The sequence below is a fragment of the Pantherophis guttatus genome, chromosome 4 (genome assembly GCF_059756535.1).
Source record: "Pantherophis guttatus breed Tessera chromosome 4, ASM5975653v1, whole genome shotgun sequence".
Classification (NCBI taxonomy): Eukaryota; Metazoa; Chordata; class Lepidosauria; order Squamata; family Colubridae; genus Pantherophis; species Pantherophis guttatus.
In genome coordinates, this window is record NC_142066.1 from 50766587 (window position 1) to 50793283 (window position 26697).

General features: G+C 37.6%; 3 long non-coding RNA genes across 4 annotated transcripts; 1 reads left to right on the plus strand and 2 right to left on the minus strand.

The window, feature by feature from the left end:
- Positions 1-683: 683 nt before the first annotated feature.
- LOC148114090 (uncharacterized) lies at positions 684-5892 on the minus strand. The gene is made up of 2 exons (XR_015733820.1): positions 5776-5892; positions 684-1115 (listed from the first exon to the last, which is right to left on the minus strand). It is a non-coding gene; the product is annotated as an uncharacterized LOC148114090 (long non-coding RNA).
- Positions 4869-14189, plus strand: LOC148114091 (uncharacterized). Of its 2 annotated transcripts, none has more exons than XR_015733818.1 (3): positions 4869-5026; positions 5701-5930; positions 13379-14189. It is a non-coding gene; the product is annotated as an uncharacterized LOC148114091 (long non-coding RNA). The 2 variants fall into 2 exon arrangements; XR_015733819.1 differs by having other exon boundaries at positions 13382-14189.
- An 8487-nt stretch (positions 14190-22676) lies between these two features.
- On the minus strand, positions 22677-23742 carry LOC132711796 (uncharacterized). The gene is made up of 2 exons (XR_009622543.2): positions 23601-23742; positions 22677-23329 (listed from the first exon to the last, which is right to left on the minus strand). It is a non-coding gene; the product is annotated as an uncharacterized LOC132711796 (long non-coding RNA).
- Between the last annotated feature and the right edge of the window lie 2955 nt (positions 23743-26697).

Genomic DNA, 26697 nt, shown 5'->3' on the forward strand with positions numbered 1-26697 from the left:
TGATTTCCAGCCAGCAAAGAATAGCAGAATTGTACTCCAGCACTTCTGGAAGGCAGCAGTTTGGAGAAAGATGGGCTAGTTTACCTATAGATCACTCTTTCTGCTTTCCAGCCTTTCAAACCAATCTCTTGATTGTTCATAGTGCTGATGCAGACTCTAATGGACCAGAAAGGCCCTCAAATCTGTTCCAAATGAAGACTTTTCAGGATGCTGAAACTGAAAACTGAAAATGTTGTACATTGTTTTAAAATATAACTAGACAAATCTACAACCCATTGGGTCATCCTCTAATCATTAAATGTTAGGCTGACCATTTACTTTTACCTGGTCATTCCCATAATCCTTTAAGAAAAGCATATATTATAAAAAAAATAACTCTGGTGACAACAAACGTCAATAATAAATCAATATCTTTTTTTTTGGAATTTTTTTTAATTTTTAAACAAAATTTAAAACATAAAACAATTATCATCCATTACAATTACAGAAAGTGTATTGATCGGTTACAAATCTTTTGTGCTTAATCCTCTATCCAACATTTTCTTATTTAACAGTTTATTACATTATTATTCTCATTTACCAATTATTTAACAGTAAATTGTCCTCTATAAGGGGGGAAAACCCCTCTTTATATGTTTTATTATCTTATCCATTTCATATTTCATTTCCATTCTTTCTTGTCTAACCATTGATAAAATAAATCCCATATCAAATAATATTGTTTATCTTCTTGTTCCCTAATTTCAAATGTCAATTTACTCATTTCAGCACACTCCAAAATTTTCTTGATAACGTCGTCATCCGTGGGTATCTTCTCACCTTTTCAGTTTCTAGCAAATACAATTCTAGCCGCCGTTAAAACATTCACAATTAAATATCTCATTTCTCTATTGTACATTTCTGGTAAAATCCCCAATAAAAATATCTCTGGTTTAAAGTCAATATGTTTCTTTGTCATTTTTTCCAACCATTTGTGGATTTTAGTCCAATATCTTTTAGCTTCTGCACATGTCCACCACATATGGTAATATGAGCCCGGAGTCTGATGACACTTCCAACATTTCTCCGATTTATTCTTGTACATTCTGGCTATTCTTGCCGGGGGTAAATGCCACCTGTAAAACATCTTATACAATTTTTCCTTATATGCTGTTGACATTGTCATTTTATAATTCTGCAACCATAATTTTTCCCATTTCTCTAAGTCAATCCCATGACCCACATTTTTCCCCCATGCAATCATTGTTTCTTTAACTTGTTCTTCTGCCAATTTTACTTCTAATAAATGACTGTGCAATTTTTTAATTACATGGTCATCAGAACCTGTTAAGATTTTATCTAAGTTTGTCAAGTTACTATAAAAACCCTCCTTTTTAGAATCTTCATCATATCTAGACTGTATTTGCATATATGAAAACCAATCCATTTCAAGCTCTTGTTCTTCTAGTTCTTGCTTCGACTTAAGTTCACCCCTTTCATTTAATAATTCACCATATCTAACAATTTGTTCCTTCCTAAATATTATTGCGTGTGAGACTGCTTCAATAGGTGATAACCAGACTGGAATTTTTAAATAGTAACATTGCAAGCATTTGCTGATGACCTAGTGTTTATCTTGGAAGAACCACTTCAGTCTGTAAACAAATTGATAGACAAAATAGGAGATTTTGGGAAAGTGGCTGGTTTGAAAATAAATAAAGACAAAACGAAGATGTTGACAAAAAAATATGTTAAAAAAACAGAAAGAAGAATTGGCGGAAGTATCAAGGATGCAGGTCAGGAATAAGGTTAAATATTTGGGAATACATTTGACAGCAAGATGTGGTACTCTTAAGGAGAATAATTATGATAATCTTAAACAACAGATAGTGTCAGATCTAACAAAATGGGAGAATTTGCAGCTATCATTGATAGGGAGAATATCAACTATTAAAATGAATATACTGCCCAAACTTTTATACTTATTTCAGACAATTCCAATTAAGTTGGGGAAAAAATATTTTGAAGATTTAAATAAAATGGTGTTAAAATATATATGGCAGGGCAAAAGGGCAAGGATAAAACTAAAATTGATGCAAGATGTTAGATCAAGAGGAGGTTTTGGTTTGCCGGATTGGGAATTGTATTATCAAGCTTGTAACTTGATGTGGATTAAAGAATGGATAACGCTAAGGTATATTAGATTGTTGACTTTAGAAGGACATGATTTATTGCTGGGTTCGCACGCTTTTATGTGGTATAAAAGTACAAAAGTACAGGGTTATTTCAGAAGACATATGATACGAGAGTCTTTGTTATTAAACTGGGAGAAGATCAATAATAAATCAATATCTACTTATCTAAACAGATAAACAGAGTGACCACACATATGCAAAAAAGCAGTGGGAATGGAAATGATTTCCTGCTGGCTTTCTCATTGTTTTTTTCTCTGCTTGGAAGCTGGCAGGGAGCATCAGAAATCATAATCATGTGATCAAAGGGACATTACAACAGCCACAGTTTTGCAAATAAAACTGATCTGAATATCATGGAAATTTCAACAGGTCCTGGATTTTTTTAGGCATTCTTTAAGTTAGTGGATTTTAAATCCCTTAATTTCAAAATTGTTGCAGTATAATGCACTATTTGGGCTAATGTGAAGTTCAAACAGATAGACAATAATGTAGTGTTTTAGTAGTGTATAGATGTCCTTCCCTAGCTTACGATAGCAATCAGGGGCATTAACTGACTCATGCCAAAAAGGCTTTGCAAGGTCAGAGTTTCGGTCTCTCACCACTTCAGGGGTTTCATTGACAATGTGACTCAAAGCAGTGATTGATAGTGACAGCTTGTGTTAGGCTAAGAAAAACACTGTGGGTGTGACTACAACCTGAATGGCTGGCAAGCAAGGAGATTAAAAAGGCAGGGACTACGGGAACAGATGCAATAAAGAAGAGACAAATGTGGGTTTTTTTTCTCCTTTTGTTTGTTTATTTAAAAAGGTAATGCACTGACAGGGTTGGAAAGCATCTAAGGATGGGGGAAATGGTTCAATTTCTTTCTATTTTTCTATTTCAGACTGCAAAATTTCCAATTTGTGCAAGTCTATTAAGTTAATCAGTCATGAGATTTCTTTTAAAATTCGTATTAAACTATAATATGTAATTGCAGATAAACGCATCCTCAAAATTTCAACTAAAATGCCATGAAAATGTGTCACCCTTGGGTAAGAACACCCTTGAATTTTTAATCACAGTGATAGGAGGAAACTCGAAACTGCATAATTTTAATGCCATGACAGGCTTTTTAAAAAATGAACTGAACTATTAATCTGCAGGTATAAATGTGCATGTTTGCACACATGCATTTTTGTTGCAAGTTTTGTGTTACTTTTATTTTTCATAATGCATTTTGTGCATTATTTTATATTTGGATTTTTATGTTTGGCTTTTTAACTTGATTGATTGATTGATTGATTGATTGATTGATTGATTGATTACGGGCCATCAAGTCATTGTCAACTCTGAGCAACCACATCAATAGATTTTCTCAATGAAGATTGGTTCCTAAACTTTCAGGTCTTCCAACTGTGCATTTATCACTTTGCTACTGGCCATATTCTTCTCTTTCTTCTACCTTTCCCAGCATTACAACTTTCTTCAGAGAGTTAGATCTTCACATAATGTGTCTGAATTAGGATAATATGAGCCTAATCATTTGTTCCAGAAGAAATCTGGGTCTGATCCATTTGTTTGTTTGTTTTCTTGGCTGTTTGTGGCATTCTTAGAAGTCTTCTGTATGTTTCCTAGTCTGCTTCTTCAATTTAAAAATAGCAAATGCACTGCACTGCATTTTTTTAAAGTAAAAAAATATACTTCAAACAATACATTACAGATTGTTTATAAATTTGAGATTTGATAAATTGACATTCAAGTTTAAATAAATAGAATTCTTTTCTGCCCCAATAGCAATAGCCAGATAAGTGAGTTAAAAGTCTATGGATATCCATTGGTCTGGAAACCCCTCAAATTAGACAGTTCTGTTGCTAGCCTAGGTGGAAGGTAAGTTGTGAGCTGAAATTTTGGGCCACACTCATAACTACTCACTGAAAAGAATCAACCAACATAACTGCTTTGCTTCTTAGACTCAAACCCACCCACTCCAAAACCAGCTTGACATGTGCATTTAGAACAAAGCATGCAATTGGCAATCTGATAATTTCTCAAGCTTCTGTCAATTTCAGATATTATGGGGCAATATGACTCCCACTAGCACTCACATTCAAGTGTGAGTACTGATGCTCAGGGAGATGACATGCATGAAAAGGAAGATCTTAATGAATACATCAAGTCATGAAGATTTGTCATATTACAAAAATCTCAGGTTAAAAAAAGAAAGCTAAATGGGGCAAGATATTGAGAAAATGTCTAATGATGACTGGGGTGTCTGTACGGTATATCAAAAAAGTCAAGGTGTCAGATGCAATAAAATCTCTACTTATTTTTAACTGTTTATCTCAAACAACACACTTAAACAATTGGCAATTTGATTAAACTAATGTGGCAACCATCCATCATTTTGACTTTTTTGATTACACCCCATAGATGACCCTGATGATGAACAAGCACAGTTATGGGCTACAGATTGTTCTCTTGTTCTTGGGAGAGAAAAAAATGAGCAAAACTAGCATATTCTACTAGTATAACAATATTACATTATTATTGGCTTGTCATCCAGATGTTTAGTTGGGATTTGGCATTTTTATCCACCTATCAAGTGCTTCCCAAGTTGTTATTATTCTCAAAAATTTATGTGCCTTTGGATCACTAGAGTATTAAACAGGACAAATTGTAAAATAAGTGCCTAAAAAGAAATCTGAAAAATCTGTCAAAAGCCCACTTAATATGCAAAGTTAAATGAAAGCTGAAGAGTTCCGGGATTAGATAAAGTATTTTGCAGAGAGCATTGCCTGGAAGGGAGAAATCTGGCAAATTGTTAATAATGATGTGGTTTGGCATGGGTTCCATGAAATCTTCTATCAAATAAGGTAAGTGGGGGCAGAAATTCACAGCTGCAGATTGCCCTTTGGCTAGTCAGTACAAAGAAATTTGTAGTAACACACATTTCTTTGCTGGAAGAAATGACTATGTGTTGGGTGTGGATTTTCATGCTTACTTCAATTCTCTCTTAACAAGTGGCTCCTAGTTAGATAAGAATTTCCCTCTCCAGCTTCCTACTAACCTCTTTTATTTGTACAGCACTGTGCTACTGTTGAAACTGAGTGCTATTTCTAACAGTTGCTAATCAAGAATAGTAAATAAATAAGAGCTTCTTTAAACATGCACAATGCTAACAGCATTCCTGAGAAATACCATTTTCTGAAGGTGCCATGATTCTCCATTCTAACAAACAGTCCAAGTCTACTTTCTTTTCCACTTCTTGGCTTAACAATCACCTCTTTTCTAGGTGCTGCTTCTTCTTATTGGCCATAATTTCCTTCCATGTTATAAATGTTTAGCCTAGCTCTTGCCTTCCCAAAAAGTCGAAACAATTTTAGTCTTAATGAAACTTTGGGTAGTGAAGTAAGGATGAGTCACAAAGCTTTCCCCCATCGTCTATTCCTAGTGCCATCTACAATCCTTGAGCTGGTGGAAATGACATTGCCATAATCTTTGCTGCTTCACTTCTGACCCCTATCCTATTTCTATTGCTTCTATTCAGGCACTACAATCAACTAATTTCTTGCCAAGAAACAAAGCTGGACAGATTTCACATGGGATTGCTTAAATTACATACCATTTTTGACACATGGTAGAAAATGACCAGGAGAGGTTGCCCGTGAAGTGGATGATATCATGTATTCTTCCCCTCAGGAAATGATCAGCAGGCCTCAAGATGGCAATGTGAATCAGCCCTCAGCTCAGTGGATCTAATTTTATGGCTCAAGATAGGTAAGATGTTGACTGTACTCTGCAATTATTTTTAAGGCAGGAACCAGTGCTCAGGGGCATAGCAGGGCAGCTAGTTGTAGGGAACATGTAAAATTGGCTATAAGTAGTTTATGACATAAATTGTCATCAGAAAATGGTGCTTTCCTATGTTTTTTCAATCACATGAGTCTCCAAGCTTATGAAAGTGCCCTTAGAGCTTACATTTCACTTTGGTGAGAGAGGGAGGCATTGCCAGCAAAATGAAATTACCAGTTATCAGAAAAAGAATTGCACTGCAGCCTATTCCTTTATTCATTCATTTGTCTGATTGTCTTTGAAGGTGATGAAATACTCAGTTCAAATGTCACATTATCATAACCATATCCAGTTAAAAAGAAAATTACAGAAGTTAAGAGCAGCAGAGATTAAAACAAGACGTTAAATCATAGCTTCCAGAGAAATTAGAAGTTTAAAGGTTTTCCTAGGTTTTCACAAGGTAAGAAAAGACAGTAAGAGTGAATATCAAATTCTGGATGAAGATACTGAAAGGAGCTTCCTTTGATTTGTAGTGGAGTAAAGAAATCAAATATTTGATTTCTCTGAGGTTTTTCAGTGAGGGAGAAATTCTGCATTATTTTTTTTCAAAGCAGACGTCTTCCAGTATCACTGCTACTGGAAAAAACAACAACAACAGGAGTTTTCTTAAATCAGTGACAGTATCAGGGATTGCCAGGGACAATGAGATAGGTGGCATATAAATTTAATCAATTAATAAAATAAATAAGTCTTCTTTTTTAATTTGATTGAAATGTGGGAAGTTAGTGGAATTGTGGGGAGCTGGAGGAAAGATTACCCAGTAAATGGGAGAGCATTTATATGCTGTCCTTGGCCCAAATTTATAATTTATGTAAATTATGGCAACTCAGGTCATAGCTCTAAGGGAACTTTGATACAACAATGCTTTAAGATAATTTCTCAGACATGTTCTCTTTTATTAAATTGGATCAGAACTGATAAACAAGAGATTTTTTTTTTCTGCTCAACTAGGGGTGAAATGCTCCCGCTTCGGACTGGATCACCCTATCCGGTAGCGATGGAGGTGGGTGGTTCGGAGAATCGGTAGCAAAAATCCCTGCCCCCTCCTCCCGCCCAACTGAGCACAATCATCAGAGGCTTTTTTTTTTACTTTTAAAGGCATTTTTTATACAACCTCTTCAGGGGAAAAATGCTTTTAAAAGTTAAAAAAAAAGCCTCTGATGATCACGCAGCTCAGCTGGGATCGTCAAAGGCTTTTAAAAGAAAAAAAACCCTTTTTTAAAAAAATGCCTCTGACGATCCAAGCTGAGTTTTTTAAAAAGCCTCTGCCGATCAGGCAACTCAGCTGGGATCCTCAGAGCCTTTTGAAAGCATTTTTTAACAACCTCTTCGCCGAAGAGGTTGTAGAAAAAAATGGTTTTAAAAGTTTAAAAAAAAAAATTGGCCACATCCACCCAGTCACATTACCCTCACCACCAAGCCATGCACACAGAACCAGTAATAACAAATTTTAGATTTCACCACTGTGATCAACACTAATTTTAATGATTACTGGAATATGATAAAGAACCATGACTGACCATTGTAATAAATCTAAACCAAACCCAACCCAAATCAGCACCTTTTATATTGTTAGACTTCCATACTTCCTAACTTCACAGTTGATTTGGACTGGACAATTAAAGAGCAGTCTCAGATAGAGGACTAATCTTTCAAAAGAACAAGATGTAGGCAAGCTACCTATTATTAAAATAGAGAATTTCTTCAGAAGCTTAAGATAAAATATTGAATTTAAAATAAAGTTATTGAAAAACTTCAAGATGCCATGAGATACCTTCATGGAAGTTTGAAATTTGAAGATCTGAATAAACATTGTTATTTATTTATTTATTTGTTTACTTACTTATTTACTAAAGGTGTATGCCACCTATATCATTGTTGAGCGACCCTAGGTGATTAGCCTTAATCAGACTTCATACAAACTATGATCAGACAAAAAAAAAATCCTGAAAGAAAGTTTTATCCATGGTGATCAGTATTCCCAGAGCCAGTTGGAGCTCCCCAACTCTATTTGAAAGGGATGGTATAATTCCCCACTATACCTAAGGCAGGAAAACATTAACAAGACCATGTAAAATTCTTTTTTTAAAAAAACCCCTTCATTCCTCTCCCATAACTGCTAGAATCCCAGAAAATTCTCGTTTTGTCCATGTATTTGAATAGCATTACCTGCTTTATGTTACAGTTCTAACCACTTTAATTTCATTCCCTCCACCCCCAAATACTAGGCTGTGACAACAGTTTTCTAAATAGGATAGAGCAAAAAAAAAAAAAAAAAGCTACAAAAGTACAAGCCATAGTAACAAAAACTATTGAAGACTAATTTGAGTAGATTTTATGATGAAATCTGATATCTTCCATCTCCTCCACTTCTCTTCATAAGAAACTCTGGGTCTGATTTATTTGCTCTGAGATCCCTAGAGAGTGTGCTTCTTTCTTCTCAGTTTTCAGATTTGCCCTCGGAGATCACACTCGGATAATATTGTAGAAGTGTTTTACCCCATGGGTGCTTCACTTTGCAAGAGGATAAAGAAAAGAAAGAGGAAAGACATTCAAATCCAGCAATTGCACCATCTGGAGAAAAATCCCATAAAATCCAATCCTTCTCATAAAACTTTTAATATATATCTAACATTGAAGCAAAAGCCATTGTTCAGGTTCTGGTCAGCTAGAAAAGGGAGGGAGGGAAGAAAAGAAGGAAGGAGGAAGGGAAGGAAGGAAGGAAGGAAGGAAGGAAGGAAGGAAGGAAGGAAGGAAGGAAGGAAGGAGAGAAAGAGAGTGAGGGAGGAAGAGAGGGAGGAAAGGAGGGAGGGAGGAAAGGAGGGAGTTGGTTTTTATTTGGCAAGTTTGCAATTGTAAAAATGTCTTAACAAAAGATAATGAGATGATGATGAGAGAAGCCCCTAAAATGATGAGAAACCCTATAGTTTATTTCCAAATGTGCCAGCTGCCTGATTGCTAAATTTGGCTGTGGAAGAACTCATCCATACCTGACACCAGCAATATGCAAACTTATTATAGGATTCCATATAGTAGGAGACAGATTTGACATCTACTTGGCAACTGGCCTCTCAGCAGAAAGCTTGTCTGAACTTGACATGTGGGACAGAAGAGTTCCTTTGCTTTCATAATTTGGCATCTAATTAAAATCACTAGTCTCAGCAAATCCCTTTGGGGATTTTTTTTTTCCTGGTATTGTTCAAGTATAGGATTCTCTGAGTCATCATGAAAGAAGGATCAGGTATGAAAAGAGAATAAACTGGGGGCATAGTGAAGGGCCAAAACCATAATATGCAGCAGACTAAGCTCTTTTGCAGTGGATTGTGGGAAAATTCTCCCTTGAAGGTATGGAAAATTGAAAAAAAAAAAAACCTAGGGAGCAAATTTAGTGATTTTTTTTTAAAGGTTATGTTTAGAAAACGTATCCTGGGGAAAGTTCTTTAGCATAAATCGGTTTGATTGTATAATTGTTCTGCCTCCTCCATGGAATTTTCCAGGAATTGTTGTGTCTTCTTTCTGACTCCTATATGTTTTTCATATCAATCTGCTAATAAAAAAAAAAAAAACACTGCATGGTTGTAGGATATCTTTTAATCAGTAGTGTTATGAGATATCCATGTAGACACAGCCAAACTGAATGGAAAACAGAGAATGGCATTAACCTTTGTAGTAACCTGGTGTGATAAAATCAACCAGAAAATAAATCGGTGCTATAGCACAAACTAAGGCCCCATGGCTTACACACAATAAGATCCTGCATGCAAGACCTCTAATCCAGTGGTGGAATTCAAATTTTTTTACTACCAGTTCTGTGGGTGTGGCTTGGTGGGCATGGCTTGGTGGGTGTGGCAGGGGAAGGATACTGCAAAATCTCCATTCCCACCCCACTCCAGGGGAAGGATACTGCAAAATTCCCATTCCCTTCTCACTCCTAGGGGAAGGATATTGCAAAATCTCCATTCCCACTGCACTTTGGGGCCAGCCAGAGGTGGTATTTGCTGGTTCTCCAAACTACTCAAAATTTCCACTACCGGTTATCTAGAACCTGTCAGAACCTGCTGAATAGCACCCCTGCTCTAATCCCACCCCTGCTTCATTCTATCAAATGCTAGATAGAGGCAGCTTCAGCTGTAGGTGTGACCACTACCATCCATATCAACCAAAGGAGATCCTCATCCTTTGCTGCACTACAAAGCCCAATTCCATATTTTTCCACTGATGCCTACAAGGAAAATTTACTTTAAGCAATGTAGTTATGACCACACCTTCATTACTTCTCCTCTTCCCTTTGGCAATGTCTGATTCATTTACTGATAAAGGCAGATTACATTTTTTCATACTTCCCTGGCAACATATCTGGGTGTTATTCTGCATGATATATCACTGCACAAACTTATCCATCCTATGTTTAAGATTCAATTGACCCCGATCCATGGCCTTCAGTAAGTTCTTGAGAATGTCTTTTTTCCCCTTGGGCCAGAGCACTGGATGAGCGTATCCTCAAATAACTTCCACTGGAATAAATTGTAGTTTGGCATTGATCACCCTGTATTATGGGGTTTTATGAGAGTTTTGGGTGATGGGATATCTATTTTTTATGTTTTTAACTACATGTAACGCATCCCAAGTGCCTATGTATGAGTTGAGTAGCTATGCAAATCAATTAAAGTAATAAATATTTAAGTTAGAGGTTTGGTGATGAAAAGGTAAAATATGCAGAAATAGAAAAGGGTTAGCTATAAGATAAAAGATAGATTATAATATTCTTAGTTCACAGAACAGATAAAAATATCACTTTATAGCGTGTTTTTGCAAAAGATTACTTGAGAAATGTATCTTTTAAGAAAAGTTTTTTTTCAAATGGCTAGCTACTTTTATAAGTATTTTAAAAATGTATTAAATATATATTTTTCAAAAGAAAATGAAATTAAATCCAGAAATGAAACAGAAGTTATAGTTTGTTGGCTATAGTCCCATTTTAGACATGGAAGGCAGCTGGGTGACCTTGATCCAGTCACTCTCTCTTAGCCCAACCCATTTCACACAGGGTTGTTGTGTGGGAAAAAATTAGAGGAGGAAGGAATGTTAAGTATTGAGTTATTTATAAAAATAATAAAGACATGATAAAAATATATAGGAAATAGTTACATTATATTGTACTGCATGCAAGGAAAGAAAAATAGATTAATACAGAACAGTTTTTGGAGAAACTATACTATCCTACACTCACATTGTTACCAGTGACTTTTATAATAACATTCCTACTTGGAAGTGGTAAATAAGACTGCCTGGTTCCCATCAGTATTCTGTGTTCAAAAAACTCCTCCTGCTCCATTTATTATAGAATGATATATTAACTGAAATTATCCAGCCATGTAAAAAATATTTTTTCTTAAAATATATAATTACTTATCTTTTGGGAAAATGCAGTTTAAAGATATATTTTGAACTTTCCTATGAAGGAAGAATGTTATAATTATATCATAAAGGTCTGAGTATGTATTAGTTTTGAAAGGGAGATTGGTTCATTATAAACTTGATATGCAGAGTTAATTCCTTAGTAGGAATCCCTAATTCTGAGTATGACATTCTGTGTGTCATCCCAACCCATTTGAAAACATAAGAATCTGCAGGAAATGAAGGTAAAATTCATGTGCAACATGATGTTTTCAACTTGTACCGGGTGTAGAAAGCATATGGTTGAAGTTGGTGGAGCTGAAGGATCATTACAACCAAAAAATGCTCTGATTTAAATTTATCGCATCAGCAGCATTTCTGTGGCCATTTCATTTTCTATTTTAAAAAGAGCACCATGGAAATGAGATTTTAAAAATCAACAGCAGGTTCGATATTGCAGGATGTGGTTAAAGGTGTGTCCAGAGTCTGAAAAGATTGAGGATTACTGGCCTAATCCTATTAAGATTACTCTACATAGAGAGACACATGCTCAGTTTGCTACTCATTCTTTTGCACAAGGCAAAACTTCATTTTTCCCAGGCTGTATGCTTTATATGTTGGGACCTGTCTTTTGAGTTATCCTTACATTCCTGTTTTTTTCTTATTGTTGGCATCTCTGCCTGAGTATCCGGTGGAAGCTAACCCCCCAGGGATTTGCAGGTGCCAGATTAATTATAGGATATGCATCTCAGAAACCCCAAGGGAGATTATCTTGCAGAGACATTGCCCAAATCTTGATTTGGATGGCAAGCACCTTGAAGCAGCTTCTTTTCTTGTGCAGTCTAGTCAGATATGATGGATGATATACACCACAGAACACACAATTTTTCCATTTGATAACCTAGGAAGCCTATTAAGATTGCTTTTCTAAAGATAATATCACAGGCAGCAATAGTGATGGTGGTGGAGAAAGAGTGGCAGATGGAAGTGGATCCTTGCAAATATGTTGATCTGGATTAAATAACACTTGTTATGCCAAATTTATACAATTGGAGCTCTCAAGAGTAATGCAAACCAAAAATCCTAGGAGTTGTTGTCCCACTACTTTAGAAGGCATGGAACTGAAGTAGGCAACAGTGAAATTAGATATATTGATGATAGATAGATGATAGATAGATAGATAGATAGATAGATAGATAGATAGATAGATAGATGATAGACAGACAGACAGACAGGCAGGCAGGCAGGCAGGCAGGCAGGCAGACAGACAGACAGACATGAGATCAAGATTCCCTGAGTGCTATAGCTGGATTCAAAACTTAGCAGCTCTCCTCTTCAAAATCAGCAGCTGAAACAAAAGTTTGTAGAATCCAACAGATGGGTTCTTCCAATTCAATCTAAACACAATATGATATCAATTTCAATCAAGTAAAATGGTCCATTGCTTCTTAGATCAGCTCTGAACTGTAAACATGGATTCCAGAAATTAATCTTAATTTTAAACCATTCATTACTTCTTTAGAGTGACTTCTTATTCGTTACCCACACACTTATGCCGAAAAAGAGGCAATGTATTATCAAAAGGCAATTAAAAAGAGATAAAGAACCACTTTCTAGATATATATTTATAATTAGAAATAATCATCATAAATTAAAATAGAAATACACCATTATATAAAAGAGAAGCTTGTGACCAACTGATCTTTATGCTTGCTCAGTGTATAAATTGAGGAATCCTCCTCATAGCCTTCAAACCATGGTATAAACAAGCCCCGGTAACTGCTTCTATATGATATGTACTTATAATATTGCTTTTGGTTGATCTCTAGACCACAAGTGAGGCATCTTAAAGTTATCTTTAGCTTTTACCAGTATTAATGATGTATTTTTTCATGTCTCTTGTTTTTGACTGCATTTTTTGACTGTCAATAAAATAAGCACTATTAATTGACTTCATAATCTCCAATGTATTTCAGCAGGATCTGCCCAACTTCTACTGGACACATTTGACTGAAGTAGATACCCCTCATCCCCATCCTTCAGTTTCCATGGTCATTTTGGCTTATGTGTAGAATAAAGTAGACATCTGGTTTCTACAAAGGCATCTGGATATGTTATATCTGATTTCTGAAGACTGAGACTGATCTAAAAGTGAATTTAAAAATAAGAGCCTACAAGAATGAGATAGAAAAAGATGCTACACTGGACATACAAAAGAAACTGGTTGGTATCCTGAGAGTTCAAAAGCATATACAAATAACAAACCAGGAGAGTAACTTGGATAATTTTCCTGTATTGGATTTACAAAAGAGACTTTTTAAAGCCTTAAAGAATTTTTGGAGAAGAAACAAAGAAAAAAATGAAAAAGAAATCAAGTTTTAGAACATTATTTGAAGGAACTAAAGAACAAAGTTGTTAAAAGTAAAAGAAATGTAAAGTTGGTTTGTTTGATTAAGTTTAAAACAGATATGTTGTTATCTCTGGAAACTTTTAGTGGACTTTTGCTATTGAGAGCTGAAATGACTAACTTTTAAGGATTTATTTGTAGTTAACACATGGGATATGGGATAGGAGATAAAGAGATCATCTTGTATTTTAAGGTGAAAAGATACTAAAATTGTTTATTTGTGATGAGGTGGGAAATTATCTATCTATCTATCTATCTATCTATCTATCTTCTTTTTAATTATATTATTTTTTCCTTATTTTCTATTTTATACATTTTCTACTTTTTCTTTTTATTCCTCTTTTTATTGTTGTAAATGTAATTTTTAATAAAATTACATTAAATGGGGTTAGTATTGTTGGTTTTTTTTGAAAGAGAGTTTAGTCTTTAGTATATAGGAAGTTGATTTTAAACAGTGGAAAAGAGCTGTGTCTATGCACAGAAGGTTGATCTCCTCAGTCCAGGAGGGTTCCCAGAGCACTGTCATCCATTCCATCAAAGCTTAGAGCAGTGATGGCTAACCTTTTTGCCATCGCGTGCCAGGAGAGGGGGGGCGGGGGAGGTTCGCGCATGTGCGTGCCCACACCCATAATTCTATGAGCCGTGTCCTGTGCATGCGCGCGCAACCCCCCCTCCCCCCTGCTTCTGGCATGCAATGGCCTGGTAGGCCCGTTTTTCTTTCTTATCTGGCTCCAGATCTTCTCTATGCATCTGGGAAGAGCGAAAACAGCCTTTCCCACTCCCTCTGAAGCCCTCAGGAGGCCTGAAAGGGCCCATTTCCCAACTCCCAGTGGGATAGGAAGTGGCGTTTTTTGTTGTACCCAGCCTCCAGAGCCTCTCATTTCCTGTCCCACCGGGAGTTGGGAAATGGGCCCTTTCAGGCCTCTGGAGGGCCTCTGAGGAAGTGGGAAAGGCTGCTTTCATCCTCCCTAGACTCATAGAGAGGATCTGGAGCCAGGTAAGAAAGAAAAATGGGCCTTCCCCACCCCCCCACCGCCAGGCCCTCCGGAGGCAGGAAACAGCCTGTTTCCCTACTTCTGGTTAGGCCCAGAAGGCCCAAAAATCAGCTGGCTGGTGCGTGCATGCACGCCAGAGTTGAGCTGGCATGCCCACTGATATGGCTACACATGCCACCTATGGCATGCGTGCCATAGGTTCTCCATCACGGGCTTAGAGTGTGAGCACATGTTGGAGAGAAATGCAGGATGTTGTCATTTTGTTTAGACAAAGCTCATGAGGACTAGCAGCTTCACTTAGCTACCCAGAAGCCACGATCCAGAAGGAACAAGAGGCCCATTTATGGGAGTGAATAGGCATGGCTACAGATTCCCAGACTACTACACCTTCATTCAGACACAGGTCAAGTCATGCAACTAGCCCAGGACAATCACAGACAAGTAACATGCAGTTAATCTGCACAGTAGCACTGTTCCTTTTTTTTTTTCTTACATACATTTTTTTATTATTATTTCTCATAAACATATTTAAGTGTACAGTCTCTTATCCATCATTAATCATTGATCATTCATCTTATTCTTTAACTTTCATTTTTATTTGTTCGGGGCTGCTCTTTTACCATTTCCTCTTCTTTATTTTACCACAACCTTTCCTCTTCTTCTTCCCTCCTCTTCCTTCTTCTGTCGCTTTCTCCTTTCTTCGTTCCTCCTCTCCTCCCCTTCTACTTCCCCTCCCCTTCCCCCCTCGTCTCTTCTTCCTCCCTTTCTAACCCTCTCTCCTATTCTTCTTTCCCCTCCCTTTTCCTCCTCTCCTTTTCCCTCTCTTCTATCCCTCTCTCTTCTTTCTTCTCTTCTCCCCTCCTTCCCGCTCTCTATTTCTTTCTCCTTTCCCACTCCTTTGTTTCATCCATTTTCAATTTAATCTAGAATGGTATTCGAGCAGCCCCGATTTTCTATTTACATATATCTTCATTTCAAATTCTTTTTTATTTAATAATTACATCTGTTTTATCATTCATGTACACTTTTATAGAAACACTTTTTCTCTTTCCCCTCCTTCCCCCTTTCCATTTACCTAGGCGTCAACTGAGTTTCTATTCTTTTTATTTATCTTTTCTCATATTTGTCTTTTCCCTATCTACTTCCTCTCTCTATCTTTATTTATATTTCTTTTCTAACCTATCATAATAGCACTGTTCCTAAGGACAACCATCTAGCAGAGCCCCAAGCTTCACATGACTTCAAATAACTTTGGCTAGGGTTGACTGAAAACAAAAGGAAGGGGTGGAATAGGCTAGAGAATAGGTTATAACAAGACTAAATATAAAAATGAGAATATAAGAAATAAAACATAGAAGATACAGGATACTATAGAGCAGCCATCCCCAACTTTTCTGACACCAGAGACCGGACAATTTTTCCACAAACCAATGGGGGGGGTGATTTTGTGTATTAGATCCTGCACATACATAGATGAAGCTTCACTCTCTCGCCCACTGCTTGTATGGCCCGGTTTCTAACAGGTCACAGACCAATACTGGAGCCACAGCCCAGGGGTTGGGGATCACTGATGAAGAGGATATGGGACAAAAGTGCAGGAATAATAAAGAAAGATCTGGATGCAGAGAAGTTGTGTAGATGGCCAGTTTGAGCAAGGTTGGGAGGACCACTCTTGTTCCAGAGGTTCTGAGAAAATTTTTCTTTTGAGAAAGCTTGTCATTTGTTGATACTGGCCATTTTATTAATGTTTGCTTTTTAGTTCTTTACAGAAATAAAACAGGCTTACCCAAATTGCTTCCAAATAATAGTCATTAAATATTATCTCTGTGAGGGAGATGGGTGGTTTCAAATTCTGATAAATAAATAAATAAATAAATAAATAAATAAATAAATAAATAAATAAATAAATAAACAAACAAACAAACAAACAAATAAATAAATAAATAAATAAAGTTATGTCATGTGATAAGGCATATGAACAAAAATTCATACACCTTATCACATTACATTACATTATTTGTTTCTTTGCATATGCCCATGAAAAAGAAATAGATGTCACATGACATAAGGCAAAATTTTTAGAGCCCATTTATTGGAATCAATAAATGCTTGTGACAAGTACAGGTAGTCCTCGACTTACAACCACAATTCAGCCCAAAATTTCTGTTTCTAAGTGAGAAAGATGTTAAGTAAATCTTTCCCCATTTTACGACCTTTCTTGCCACAGTTGTTACTTCTGAATCATTGCAGCTGTTAAATTACTAATGCGGTTGTTAAGTGAATCTGGCTTCACCATTGACTTTGCTTGCCAGAAGATCACAAAAGAGGGTCACATGACCTCAGGATACTGCACTTCATCATAAATATGAGTCAGTTGCTAGGCATCTGAATTTTAATCACGTGACCATGGAGATGCGGCAATTGTTGTGTGAAATACAGTCATAAGTGACTTTTTGCAGTGCCGTTGTAACTTTGAACGGTCACTAAATGAATCATTGTAAGTGGAGGACTACCTGTATCATTTCTCTCTCCCCCCTTTCTCTCTATGTACCTCTATCTCTGTCATTATTATCTTTATAATTATAGCTGATAGTTGAAGCTTCTTTCTCTTTTGACAATTTTTAGCAGTACTTTAAGCATTGCTGTCCAGAAGAAAAATGGAATGCAGACTTTTCACCTTCTTGAGAATGTCTTCAAAAGAATGACTTGTTCAGCAGGTTTTCCTTGTCATGGGAAAGGACACTATGTAGAAGTAAGAACAATCTCATTATCTGTCAAGGGACACCACTGCATATCTTTCGGATGGGTAATTTCATGGGCAAATGCAAAGCCTGGGAGGGATGTTTCACTTCAACTGTGTTCCAAGCAGAGTTCACTTGTAAAGCAATGCAGTCTTCTTCACTTTGAAGGCATGGCTCAAAGCTGTTGTCTTGCTTTCCTTCATGTCTTGTTGTGGAAGCCCAGTAACCAGAAGACCCTTCTGTGCATGATTATTGTGCTTTTATTGATCTGCACAGAAGTAGGACCACAGGTATAGAGCCAGCTCAAAAGTCATTTGATGAACTCTCCGCCAATGTAGGAAACCTGATATTACAATCTTCCTGATGACTAGCTATCTAGACTTTGTTTAAAATGCCAATGAAAGGAATCTACCATTTACCAAGACATTCATTCATTCACTTATTCATTCGTTCGTTTGTTCGTTCACAAAATGCATATGGCTATCTATCTTATGTACAATAACCTTAAGAAACTTAGAACAAAATCAGTAAAACAATAACAAAACGTGATACATGCATGGAACAGCACACTCCCCATAGCACCCATCAGTTTTATATCCATTGGCTCCTCCTCATCTTAGTTCACTGCTTAGAGGAAGATCTTTATCACCTTTCAGAAATCTAAAAGGGAAGGATCTCAAGTGGAGGTTTGTTTCTAAGGCATGAGATAGTTACAGAGAAGGCTTTTGAGATAGCGGTTATTTATTTATAACTTTTGTATATCGCCCATCTTAAAACCAAATTCTGGGTTGCTTATAACCCAATACGTATAGCTTTTTTAAAAAAGCAAGAAAACCAAAACAAGAAAAATAGAAAAACTTGGTGCTGCAGCCAGAGATTCATGATATAACTCCTTTCATTCTCATCCTGCTCTAAATTCATCCTTTCCCAGGTCCTGGGGAAGAGCGAGGGAGATTGAAAGGACAAGGCCTTTCCTGACTTCCAGGGCAGGATATTCCGCAAGGCAAGACTGCAATGGAAAAGGCACATTTCTATGTGTCTACAAGGTGGCAACATTTAAGGAAAGAGACTTGCAGTAGGAAGGATAGATAACCTCAGGATCAGGATAATCTATTGCTGATGCCCTGTAGGGCTTTAAATGTGAAAACAAACACCTTGAATTGCACCCAGAAGAAAGCTGGGAGCCAGTGCAGCTTGCATAATGACAGCAATACGGCATGGGCAAAGCAAGGGTTACACAGAAATGCCACCACATTCTGAATTAGTTTTAACTTCCAGGTGGCTTTAAGAGTTGCTCCTCTCAGTCCAGGTATGAGCACAATTGTTCTGAATTTGAAAGATTTTCAAAATGCTTTCAATATATGAAGTCCATCTTAAAAATCAGATCATTCATTCTATGATCCAAAAATTATATTGAAGGGAATGAAATCTGAATCAGGTTGTACTTTACAATTTGAAGGAAATCTAGAAAAATTATTTCATGAAACAAGACCCTCCTTAAAGCATTCAAATAAAACTATAGTAGAAGTATATCCTCTATTCCAAAATTTCCGATATTGATGATAGAAACTTTAAGTGTGTTACATGGCAACTGTAACTATTTCACGTACTTGTCTAACTTCCATATTTATGTTTACAAATGTCTAAAAATGCTAATTAGGCAAGGAAAATAATATGATTTTGTTTGCATCAGAATTATGTAAGAATTCATATTGGTGGCCATAATACGAGAGGCTCAGGGAAGTCTTGTATTTGTCAAAGTTTTCAAGAAGACATCCCAGTTGCTCATCTGTCATCAAAATAGAGTACGTTTAGAAATATTAGAGAGATTTAAAGGAAATAAGACAAACAAAAACTTAAATGGGAGAGAGAGAAAATGTGGTAGGAGAAAGTATCACAGGGTTTTGTTTTTTTTTTTTGGAAAAGAAGAATATTATACTGTTGGCTAAAAGAAAGTGAAGATAATTATAAATAGGAGAAGAAAGAGCACAATTAGCTCTTACCAAATAAGTGATACCTACAAAAAATACTGGGGTCCTTAGTGTTCTCTGAGCTTGTTGTTTTCTTGCAGATGTTTCACTCCCATCAATGCACTGATGATATTATTCAATTTGATAATGAAAGAAAACAACCAAGTTCAGAGAGCACCAAAGACCCCACAGTTCAGCCCTGAGTCAATTCAACTCAACTAGTTCAACTTTTGAATCTTCTCCTCTATCAGAAAAGTATTGGGCTGCAGGCAAGGGTGAAATGCTCCCGGTTCGGACCAGTTCGGGTGAGTAGGTAGCGATGGCGGCGGGCAGTTCGGAGAACCGGTAGCAAAAATCCCTGCCCCCGCCCCCCATGCCCAGCTGAGCCGCACGATCATCAGAGCCTTTTTTTCCTTTTAAATGGCTCTGACGAGCCAAGCTCTGACGATCCCAGCTGAGTTGCCTGCTAACCGGTAGCAAAAATCCCTCCCTAGAAACATGTTTTCGTGATATGAAGAGAGGGGAACAAATAAAAAATAGACCTGGATATACTGATTACCTTACAGTAATTTTCACTGTCAGCAAAATTTTCTGACTTCCATGTCTTGAACAACTATTAGAAAAATTCAGCTTCAAGCCTAAATCATGCTGCTAAAGTAAAGTCAGGTGCAAGAAAAAGTGGCTTTTTAAATTGCATTCTGTCACACAAAACAAATTCCTGGACTCAAATTTGTGTAATTTTAATTATACAGCTTTTGTGTCAGTCTGAGAGGTGCCAAAATAAATATGCAGGCTTGAAGTTCTGCTCATCCTCGAACACACTATATCACATCTATTTCAGCATTCTATTACTGTACTTTGGCGTAAGTTATTTATACTTTTGGCAAGAATGTGCATTTTGTTTTAAATGAGATCATAGGTGCTATGCTGTAATAATTTCTTCACTTTCTAATCTGCCACAATTCTTGTCTTCTAAATCAACTGTTTTGCATTGATTTAGTCATGGATTTATATATGTTAGTTATAGCCACTCATTCCAGTAGACTCTGTACAACCCCCCCCCAAAAAAACATTAAAAACATTAGAAAGTATAAAACATATGACAAATCTGGTCCAAAGCAATCCTAATAATAATAAACCACACCAGGGGGGGTCCATAAACACATTAATCCCAGGCCTGAGACCAAGTCAGTTCTTCAGAGCTTTTCAGAACCCATCCAAATCTTGGAGAGGGGGCAGGGACATGAGAGAGAAGGCAAACTTCCTTGGCCCCACAAGATGACTATGTTTATAGAAAGGATCTGGAATGAATGTACCAGGCAGGCAGAAACAATTGAAAATAGAAGTCATCCAGGCCCTAAGCCAGGGGTCCTCAAATTTTTTAAAAGTTATTTAGGAGTCTAATGGTCCACTTCAGAAACACAGTTTTGCAGCAATTCTTCTCTTCTCAGCCCCAAGGAGCTTACAATCAACAACTCTCACTCTCTCTGCCTCTCTCTGTGTCTCTTGTCATTTTCTTTCCCTCCCTCACTCTCTGTCTGTCTTTCTTTTCCCCTTTCTCTCTATCTTCATCTCTCTCTTCCTCTCTCTCTCTCTTTCTGTCTTTCTGTCTTTCTGTGTCTCTTCTCTCTCTCTCTTCCCCCTCCCTCTCTCTGTCTCTCTTTCTCTCTGTCTCTCTCTCTCTTTTCTCTCTGTCTGTCTGTCTCTGTCTGTCTGTCTCTGTCTGTCTGTCTGTCTGTCTCTCTGTCCTCTGGAGGGGGAAGGAACCCCTGAACTGGTGCTGGGTGATGGGAATCTGACATCCAGAGGCTGATGAGCTGCTCTCTGAAGACCAGCTGGCAGGTGGGGAGGCAGGGCAATCCCGTGCTCTCCCCAAAAGTAACACATCTCTTATTGCTTGAAACTTGAGGACTAGTCTAGCCAGCTGGTGGGCGAGGGGGCCCCCTCCTCCTCCAATCCAATCCTGCAGCATTCTGCCAGCCGTGGGGAGGCCCCAGGAGGCCTCCATGTAGCCCATTTTTGACCTCCCTCACCTACAGAAGCACTCTGCCAGCCAAAACAGGGAGCACGACCGGGCCTCCACACAGCCTGTTTTTGGCCTCCCTTGCCTCCAGAAGCCGGGGGCCAGTGGGTAGGCAGGACAATGTGGTGGGGCAGCCTCGTGGTCCCACACGGGCCAGATTAACGGCTTCAGTGGGCTGTATCTGGCCCTCAGGCCATAGTTTGAGGGCCCCTGCCCTAAGCCATATAAAGCTTTATAAGTATCAAATAGTACCTTAAATTTCACCTAGAAGAAAAATGGCAACCAATGCAACCTGCATAGCAGTAATAACACATAGATCAATATGTGCCCATTACTAAACAGCATCGGTTGCTACTGCATTTTGTACCAGTTATAGCTTCAAGGATACCCAGGAAGGAGTGCATATGGCTCACAGAATGAACCTGTGCAGAGGCCCTCCTGGCCATTACTGCCACCTGCTCTTTGAATCCAGCAGAATCACTTAGTTGTGCACAAGTGATGAATGGAGAAGTGCAGTCCAACCTAGGACTATTGATGGAACTATCCCTTGCCCTGAGAGACTAATCAGGAGAGCCAGTCAATCTTGAATGAAAGTTTGCTCCACCCCATCCCGACCCAAACAGCCTCTAGAACCGGGTCAGTAGATCAACTGTTTACCTGTGCAGACCGATTTGAGATATCAAGCTGCATATTGTCAATGTACATCATGATACTGAATTTTAGGTCACAGATGACTTCACCCAGTGGTTTTGTGTATATGTTAAGCAGGAGAAGGGAGAGTGTTGATCCCTGAAGCACCCCACGATTTTTTAAAGTTAAGATGAATTTATTTTTCTCAAATCTTCATATTCTTCTGATATGATATCACTCCCAATGCATTTATATGCTTGCCTACTCAGAAGTAAGTTCCTAGAACAGAGGGTTCTGAACAATGCACATTTTCTGTTATTGTATCACATTTTACATGTCTCTGAAATAAATGCCAGTATTGTCTCATCCCATATGAGACAATATGTGAAAGGCATGTTAAAATTGCTTGCCTCCAAATAATCAGACCAATTTTGTGTTTCCACTAGCATAATAGTTCAAAACCCCAAAACATAAATGAATGAATTGAAGAAGAGCTGATAACCAGTCATGATTTTGCACACAAAACTGTGTTTTACTTATTTTGGCCATGTCATGCGGAAGAATTCACTGGAAAAAGCAATTATGTTTTGAAGAGGTAACTGTGGGGTGTTATGTGAAAGCAGCTTGTCTATTTTAATTCTAAAGTCACAGAGCACTTCAGCTTCTTCATTTTCTATTTTCTACATTGCCTATTTTGTTATCCCATCAGTTCTTGCTTGCAGGCAAATGGTATTTCTTGCCAGATCTTCCAATACAACGTTGTTGCTACTTGGCCATGCTGTTGTTTGTACTCTGTCTGTGCATTCTTCTCACAGCAGTTAACTGTTTTTCTTCAGCTTCTTTGCAGAAGCAACATTTGCCGTCCATTGTTGTCTTCTCAGTTCTGGCTTTGTATGCATTTGTTCTTATGGCTTGGTCTTGTGCAGCCAGAATTCTGCATCTTTCTTCAAGTTTTCTACTTTTAAATTATTGCCAGGTCTTGCTATTATCTGCTTTGCCTGCTAATTATTTGGTGTATTAGGGATACAATGCTTCTTTTTGCCATGCCTCTTCATTATTCTTCCTTTGGTCTTTCTTAGTCTGGTCTCTGTGGAATTCCATAAACCTTCAGAGTGTATTCACTTCAGTTCAGAGGTGGGTTTCAGCAGGTTCTGATCAGTTCTGGAAAACAGGTAGCAGAAATTGTGAGTAGTTCGGAGAACCAGTAAATACCACCTCTGACTGGCCCTGCCCCCATCTATTCTCTGCCTCCCGAATCCCAGCTGATTGGGAGAAAATAGGGATTTTGCAGTAACCTTCCCTGGAGTGGGGTGAGAATGGAGATTTTACAGTATCCTTCTCCTGCTATGCCCACCAAGCCACATCCACCAAGTCATGCCATGCCCACCAAGCCACACCCACAAAACCGATAGTAAAAAAATTTGAAACCCACCACTGCTTCAGTTCATCTTCTTCACTGTCCTTCACATATTCTTTCAATGCCCTTTTTCTTCTTAAATGTAATTGCAACATTCCATGCCCAATTATGCTTCCTGGTACATAGAATCTGTCAGCATTACTTCATGGATGAAGGACGTGATCAAGTTGACCTTGTGGGAAATAGGACACTGAATAAGTCTTCAGTCTTGCCCAGTACAGTTTCACTTAGAAAGTGAAGTTAAGTTATGAGAACAGGGCCCATTTATTCTATCCTTTCCTTAGACCCCTGTGCTATAAACTGGTGCTCTACAAATCTGAAGGAATATAATTCCCAGTTGCTTTCTTACTTTAGGGTAGTGAAATATTGGCTTTATCTAGCTGATCTTTTGGAAGACCTTTCTAACAAAACAATTTTGTTATTTGATAAAGAAATAGATTACTAGTAAAATAAAGTTGGTGTAACCTGCTGGACAGGTCTATCCTGGTCAATCTATTAAGCTTTGTGCTACACCTTCCCCTAAGGTAAGGTGTTGATTCATTCCATGATAAAGCAAGAGATTTATGAGGAAATATGGCTCAGGTCAAATTAAGAACGAGATAATGCTGAGGTCAGCATGGAACTGATGGAAATTTCAAAGTTTTCATGGACTACAAGAATGGCCCATCCTTGTTTTAAAATGAACTACTAATTTCTGGATTAGTAGTTTAAAAAGGGTTAAATATGGGAAGAAGGAATCTATACAATGTAATTTTGAAGAGGGAAAAATGGTAGAAGTTAGTTTGTAATTGCTGTAAATAAGATTAGAAGCTGCTTTTCAATTTTGTTTTTCTTTTTCTTTTTTCTTTCTTATCTGTACCATTTGTAGTATTTCATGTTTTGCCTTTTTCTATTTTCTCTATATCTTTTATTTATCTTTTAATTATGTCAAATCTTTTAATAAAAATATACTAAAAAGAGAGAGGAAGGAAAAAAGAAGGAAGAAAGAAAGAAAGAGAGGAAGTGCAAGTGGGAGGGAAATTGGAGAGGGAGAGAAGAGGAGAGGAGAGGAGAGGGAGAGGAGAGGAGAGGAGAGGAGAGGAGAGGAGAGGAGAGGAGAGGAGAGGAGAGAAGAGAAGAGAAGAGAAGAGAAGAGAAGAGAAGAGAAGAGAAGAGAAGAGAAGAGAAGAGAAGAGAAGAGCATTCCAGATAGGAAATAAACGGAAATGTATCTTTTGGAGTATTAAAACTACAAACATCCAGTCATGTGTATTCTGTACACACGTTTATATAAACCATATATTGCAAATATGCCATAAGTCTTCAGTAGCCTCCATAAGAAACATCTCAAACAGGACTCCAAAAGGCTGGTGCAGAAGCCTTTTGTTCTGCCTCTAAACAGCAATTAAAAAAATAGACAGTCCTTGAAGCTTATATGCCCCCTCCTCCGGGTCTTGAGTTTGACACCCCTGTTTGACAATGTGGGAGGAGGGAGCTTAGCTTGACAACAAGTCATCTTAGTGGCCTCCTCACCCTTTGGAACTCCTACCTCCTGAGAAAAAGCACACCCCTAAACTCTAGGCTACCAAGGAAGTTTTGAGAACTTTCCTTTTTACATGCAGAGTATCTGTGGCTAAAACTGCCTTGGTTAGGTTAGTTGAGTGTTTCTCAACTTGAAAACTTTAAGTTGTGTTGATTTTAACTCCCAGAACTCCCAGCATGATGACTGGGTATTTCTGGAAATAGAAGTCCACCCAAGTTGCCAAGATTGAGAAACAGTAGGTAAGATCACTTGATTGGTATTCTGAATTATTATTAGCCTCACTGTAAACCACTTCAAATAAATCACTTTTGATTAGCTTAATGGGAAATGCAGGTTGAACTAGGAAGGAATGGCTGCTGAGTCATCACAGGCTTTGGGAGCAGGACAGGTATAGTTTCTAGGATAGCACTTGCATGTATATACCTTACTAGAAAATAAATTCAAATTCACTCCACCAGATATTTTAAAGTATTCCTGTAGAGATTATACACTTTCTCTTTTTTATTATTATTTATTTATTTTTTGGATTTATATACTACCCTACTCCCGAAGGACTGCTTTTTGTACAAAGCAAGGGAAACAATGCCCCCCCCTTTTTTTTTTCAGGTCATGGAAAATGTAGATTAATGTTACATATGCTGGAAAACCTTTATTATAAAATACAACCTTCCCTATACAGATAATCCTTGTTTAGCGACCACAGTAGGGATTGGCAACTTGGCCATTAAGTGACGTAGTAGCTAAATTAAACCATAACTTGGCTTATGATCTTACTTCAGCTTTCGTTTGTGTTATAGACAAGCAAAGGTTGTAAATGCAAGGATTGTCCCAAAGTTTGTTTTTTGTTTTTATCACCATCATAACTGCAACAATTGCTAAACAAGGCTGAACAAGAACTCCCTGAACAGGTTCATCCAAAAGTGTCAGACTACAAGCCCCATCATTCAGAGCCATTCAAAGCAATTGGAGATCAGGTCCATTCTCTTATACTTGAGTGTTGGGAGATACTGCATTCAAATCATAGGATGATATATCTTTAAAAACACAGCAGGCCAGAAGGTTTGCAGGATCAAGGCACCTTGACCATCTCGGGGCTTTTGGTGTATGGAGAATCCCATTTTTAAAGTGCCAAAGACAAACTGAAAAGCTTCACCCTAGATTCCCACTTTTTCTCTACATCAACATATTGTACGAACAAACATGATAGAAAATATTTGGCTTGAATTCCATCATTAAAGTGCAACGCAGGAAAAATCAAACAGGTTGGCTATGCATGAAAGTGCTCATCCATGTTAGAAAACACCCTCAAGAATTTCCTGTTTTTCAGGCAGAAAAGAAGCACTTGTATGATAGTGTTTCCCTCCCCAGCTAAAATACTCTTTTGAGATATTAAAGGTTTTACACATTTATACATTTGAGAATTTATACATCCACTTAGAGTCAGCTTTTTACCTTCTTCTTTCAAAGAAATCTGTTTTTATAGCAATTGGGAGCAATAGGGAGATATTCTGGGTATATGTTCAAAGCCCTTTAATAAGAAGATGAATCTTGCAGGGGTGGGGTGGGGGCATGAATTCTTGTCTCTGTTTT